The 6,000-nt window shown below is 43.0% G+C and overlaps 1 protein-coding gene across 2 annotated transcripts in view; it reads left to right on the top strand.

The window, feature by feature from the left end:
* The window catches only part of LOC103657323 (zinc finger protein 615), a 32,859-nt gene that overhangs the window by 14,982 nt on the left and 11,877 nt on the right, over positions 1-6,000 (top strand). The window contains exon 1 of one of the 2 annotated variants that reach the window (XM_008684771.2): positions 4,867-4,983. The exons of the other annotated variant lie outside the window; for it this stretch is intronic. The gene's annotated coding sequence lies outside the window, so the exon portion shown is untranslated. Of the gene's footprint in view, positions 1-4,866; positions 4,984-6,000 lie in introns of those variants that run through there. 2 annotated transcript variants of the gene reach the window in all.

Genomic DNA, 6,000 nt, shown 5'->3' with positions numbered 1-6,000 from the left:
GCTCTCAGCGAGCGAGCAGAGCGCACTTCCGGGGGACCGGAGCTCTCAGCGAGCGAGCAGAGCGCACTTCCGGTGGGTCCGGCGCGCGCCCGACGCGCTGCCTGCAGCCTGCGACGTCCACAGTGTTGGCGGGGAGGGCGCGGAGAGCACTGCAGGCAGACGCGGTCCGGGGAGCCCTGAGAGGCTGGGGGTCTGGTGCGCCTGACTGGGTGTGGGTCCCGAGTGAGGGGCCCAGCCGGTGAAGTGGGAACGCGCGTGGGGACGTCTGCCGGGTTTGGGGTCAGTCACGGAGGAATGCAGACGTGCGTTAAGGCGTAGTCCTCAGAGACTGACGATGAAGGGCGGATGGTCAGGGCCTGGGGCCAGTGTGTTAACTCAGCCCGGCTCGGTGACTGAAAACTAGGTGGCAGGTGCGGACCCACGATCCCTGCCCCTGGGCTGCCTTAGCGATTTCACCTGGGGCTCCTGACAGGTAGCAGCCTGCGGTGGTAGGGGCAGGAATTTCATGGGCCAGAGCTCCTGGGGCTGAACTTGAGATCGAATTTGAGGTCAGTGCTGTTTGGGGAGTGCAGGGTTTGTCTGTGTTTGAGAGCAGAGGAGTCTGGAAGTTTTGAGACCGATAGCTCCGGGCTAGTGGGTGTTTTGAGGCTCAACCTTCGGATGGTGGAAACATTTCCTTTCGGTTTTTTCGAGTTCCTTCTCCAGGTTCCTACAAAAATGTGAAGAAAAATTTGTCTCCTATATCCACTCTTCTCATTGCCCCTCGCAAAATCGGAGTAGTTCACCATGATCAAGTGGGGTGTCCATGAATAAAGAGAGAATTTTTAACTTATGGCCTAGTTTACCCGGCTATTTCCTTTCAGGTTTGACACAAGTAAAAGCAACCATTTTCCTAAATTCTCCTCAGTGAGAGCCATTTTGTTAAAAGAAATTTCTTAGATCACATTTCTAAAAATTGAGGTCATCTACATTCAAGACTCTGCCTATCTTCTTCTTTTTTTTAAGATTTCATTCATTTATTTGACAGAGATAGAGACAGCCAGCGAGAGAGGGAACACAAGCAGGGGGAGTAGGAAAGGAAGAAGCAGGCTCATAGCAGAGGAGCCTGATGTGGGGCTCGATCCCACAACGCAGGGATTATGCCCTGAGCCTAAGGCAGACACTTAACCACTGTGCCACCCAGGCGCCCCAAGATTCTGCCTATCTTCTAACATGCCTTGTTGCGGGCAAATATTAAGAGTTCCTGTTACTCCACCTTATCATCAGCATTTTACACTTTCAGTTTTTTGGATTTTGGCAATTCCAATATCTGGGTACTTGCATCACACTGCAGCTTTAATTTGTAATTTCCTAGTAACGAATGATGTTGATCATCTTTTCATGTGCTTGTTTGCCATCTGTTTGGCTTTGATCAAGTGTCTGTTCATGGTCTTTGCCCATTTTTAAAACTGAGTTTTCTTATTGTTGACTTTTAAGAATTCTTTCTGTGTTCTGGATACCAGTCCTTTATCAGATATATGACTTGTGGGATGAATGTTTAGATTCTCTTTTTTTTTTTGCCTAGGGATGTCTTCGTGTTCCAGCATGATGTGTTGAAATCTGTCCTTTCTCCATTGAATAGCCTTTGTACCTTTGTCAAACAGTTTGCTTTGTGTGGGTCTTTTTCAGGGATCTCTATTCTGTTCCATTGTTTATCTTTTCAACAATGCTATCAATACCAAGACTGTAGTATGTGTTTATAAGTCTTGAAATCTATTGATGTAAGCACTGTATGTATGATGGTTCTTTTTGGCCAGAATTGGTTTTGATTTTTCAGTGGAGAAAACTGGCAAGCATACTTTTACTAGGATATCAACATTAAGTCATTTTGATATTTGGTACCCCTACACATGATGTGATGAGAAAGGAACTTCAGTTCTGAGTGTCTTTCCAAAATTCATAACCCCTGTTTAATGAGGAAAATGTAGACCAACCCAAAAGGTGTACAATATACAAAGTACCTGACCAGTACTCCTCAAAATAATTGAGAGATGAAAAAGAAAAGATTAAGGAATGGTCAAAGACATGAGAAAATCAAGGAAACATGATTTCTAAATGCATTATTGTATTATTGGACAGAAAAAAGATAGTAGTGGAAAAACATGTGAAATATGAATAGAATCTGTAATATAGTTGAGTATTATACAATGTTGTTTTCTTTGACAAGTGTACCATAATTATATAAAGTGGTCACATGAGAGGAAGCTGAATAAGGTATATGTGAAGTCCTTATAGTATCTTGTGACTTTTATGTAAATCTAAGATTTTCCAAAAATAAAAAGTTTATTAAAAATTGATATAACCTATGTCAATTATATCTTTTTAAAAAAAGATTTTATTTATTTATTCGACAGAGAGAGAGACACCAAGAGAGGGAACACAAGCAGGGGGAGTGGGAAAGGGAGAAGCAGACTTTCCACTGAGCAGGAAGCCTGATGCGGGGCTTGATCCTAGGACCCTGGGATCATGACCTGAGCGGAAGGCAGACGCTTAGCTTAACGACTGAGCCACTCAGGCGCCCCTATGTCAATTATATCTTAAGAAAACTGGGGAAAATAGGTGTAACCTAATTTTATCACTTAGTTTCTCATTGTAAACATACTTCCATACTATAAAATGTTTATGCATATCTATATATAATATTATTAAGCGGCTGTAATAATATAGGTGAATTTGTAGGATGGTAACTAGAGTTACATAAAATGTCTGCATTAAAGTAAGGTATACTTGAAGAACAAAGTCTTCAATTATGTTCAGTTTTTATTTTGATCCTCTCATTATCCAAATTCTTACATTCTCACTGCAAGATTTGTTGTAACTTTTTTCTTATATGTTCCAGATATCTCCATTTACTTTTACTCCTAGGTAGTTTATATTTTGCAATTATACTTGGTGTCTTTAAAAAAGAATCATACCCTATACATTTTGTAGTATTTTGTACAGCAATTCATTTTAACAGGTCAAAATGTACATATAACATTTACCATTAGTGAGTGTACAGCTCAATGACATTTACTAAGTTTATAGACTTGTGCCACCATCACCACAATCCAATTTTTAGAAATTTTCATGACCACCAAAAGTAACTGGATGGTTGTTTTGTTATTGTTGAATTTTGACAATTTTTTTTTTAAAGATTTTATTTATTTGTCAGAGAGAGAGTGAGCACAAGCAAGGGGAACAGCAGGCAGAGGGAGAAGCAGGCTCCCCACTGAGCAAGGAGCCCAATGCGGGACTCAGACCCAGGACCCTGCGATCATGACCTGAGCTAAAGGCAGACACTTAACCTACTGAGCCACCCAGGCATCCCAACAATTCTTTACATATTCTGAATACAAGTCCTTTATCACATGTATAATGTGGAGATATTTTCTTCCAATCTCTGGCTCCATTCTTCACTTCTTAAATATTGTGCTTAGAAATTACAAATGTTTAAAAGAAAAAAAAAAGTACAGATGTTTTTATTTTTATTTATTTATTGTTATTTTTTAAGTAGGCTCCATGCCCAATGTAGGGCCTGAACTCATGACTCCAAGATCAAGAGTCACATGCTCTACCGACTGAGCCAGCCAGGTATCCAAAATACAAATGTTTTTAATTTTAACTAAGTCCAATTTAATACTTTTTCTTTTGTGGCTCATCCATTATTGTTTTTTGTCTCATAACTCACTGGCTAACTTATTTTGGTTTATCTCCAGTTTGCCTCTCTAAATTTCATACTGTTAACCCTTATATTTAGGTCTGGGAAATCTCTTTAGTTAATTTTGTATATGGTTAGAGTTAAGGGTCCTAATTTATTTTTCTGCAAACAGAAATACAATTATCCCAGCATTGTTTGTTGAAAAGATTAATCCCATTGAATTAACTTGGTACTTGGTCTGCTTTTTCCTTCAGTTGGTGATGGCCAATCTCACACCCATAAGGGAAAGAAGCACAAAGTCATTCACCTTTAGCCCAGAAGGCTGACCTACACTGTTTCAATAAGAATCAAATATGTGCTGGTTGCTACATTCTTAAAGGGCCTCATGACTGCCTGTAAATCTAACCCATTGTTGATATCAAACTGAAAGATAAGCACCAGCGAAATCTTGCAAATGTAGTTTTAGGAGTAGAAATTCAAAGAAAACATTAATGATCTAATACTCCCTGGTATGTCCCTTTGTCCTTGAGCACTAAGCATATAACCACCAGTTTCATACAGCAAAAGGGCAGCTCTTTCCACGGAGGGGTCCTGTCCCTGAGCTACTTAAATTAAATTACTAAGTTTCACCACAGTACCTCTCAAGAATTCTTTCTTGACCATTGTGCTCAACAATCCCGCAACAACACTGTACTAGCTGCCCAAAATCTTTCTGTTCTTAAAAACCGCTTCCTGCAAGGAATTTTTCACCAGAAGCTTTCCGTGGGTGTCCGTTTACCTGATGTATTACTTTTTCTCTCCAGAACTTCCTTCTCTCCTGCAGTATCCACACCTGAACTTATACTATTTTGAAACTTCCTTTTTTTAAATACAGAGTGGATAACATACACCCTGACCTTGTTACTTCCTGTTCAGCCCGCTAACACGTTTTAGCCCACACCATTTTTGCCTCCAAGAGCTTGAGTCTCTGGAAATCTACCCATTTTCCGCACCAGCCAACACTGAGGACGAGACATCAGTGGCTTTTCACGATCTCGGTCATCCCAGGCTTGCGGCCGCAAACCCATCCCTTTGCCTTGCGTACGTCGGGTGTTCCAACATGGCCGCCCCCACAGCCACAACGAGCGGGCGCGGACATGTTGCCTCTCTGGAAATAACGGCAAACAGTTGTTCGCCATTCTTCAAAGGCATCGGGTCCTCCTCGGCCGCCATAAGCTGACGAAAAGTTTGGGCGACGTTCAGGAGTAGAAGCAGTTCGCGGAAGTGTTACGTTTAGACTCTCGTTTTGGTCTGGAGAAAATCAGGTCAGTGTATGCTTTCATTCCTTGAAGATTTTCTGGGTTTTGTTTTCTGTTTTGTCCCGTAGGAGTTTTGTTTCTCACAGGATGACGTGATGTCCTCAGGGTGGAAGTGGAGTAGGGTGAGCATGTGGAATTACTGGCGGGGATCGATTGGGCCGAGCGCAAAAGTGGAGGTATTTGAGAGGAACCAGCTGGGAGTCTATGACTCACCTGTCTGTGGTTAGGGTACCTTTGGGGTCATTAAGACTGCTAAGGGTCTATAGAGCTCAGCCACTGTGTCCCGGCTGTCGAGAGGTTGGGGTTCTGCAGATACGTCCGCTTGTCGGTAGTGCAGGTGATGCGGCTTATTTTCGATGATCGCAGGGTCTGGTTCCAGTGGGGGATTTAATTTGGGGCCCAGTGATGTTGGGGCGCGGCTGGATGCTCATCACATCGGGGTGTCTGGCCAGGGTTTCGGATTAATAAGGGCGTGTGTAATCCGTGTCTGGTACGGAGAGATGCATGTGAGGGTTGAAGCTTTCGACGCCAAGGACCCGGGGCTGGAGTTTGGGTTGAGGTTTCTCAGGCTGCTGGGACAGAACGCTGCAGAGCCCAGAACAGTAGTTCGAAACCCTGTTTTTTGTTTGTTTTTCAAATCTGTCGTCCAGGGGTTGACTAACTGCAGACCGAGGGATTAAACCGCTACCCCTCTCCCCCGTCTGTTAGGCGTCGTCTATGGCTGCTTTCCCGCGGAAAAGGAAGAATTGGGTCCTTGTGCCAGGGATCTTAAAGTTGAAAATGTGTAATATCTGCCCCTTTGCAGAAAATGTTTGTCAACGTCTGCACTCACCTCTTAATACATTAGCAGCGGCGAACACTGTTGCATCCTTGCCTGACATACACTCACTTTATTCTTTGCTAACAGAATCTCCATTTTTTTTTAGCACCGCTCCCTCTTGCAAGGTGACCCACATCTCGGTTTATTAGTAAATGCTGGTTGGTCTTAGTCATGGTGGTTCCACTTCCCATTGCTAATGACTG

This window comes from Ursus maritimus, unplaced genomic scaffold, assembly GCF_017311325.1.
Source record: "Ursus maritimus isolate PB19 unplaced genomic scaffold, ASM1731132v1 scaffold_19, whole genome shotgun sequence".
NCBI lineage: Eukaryota > Metazoa > Chordata > Mammalia > Carnivora > Ursidae > Ursus > Ursus maritimus.
This window is presented reverse-complemented; position numbering and strand designations above follow the sequence as displayed.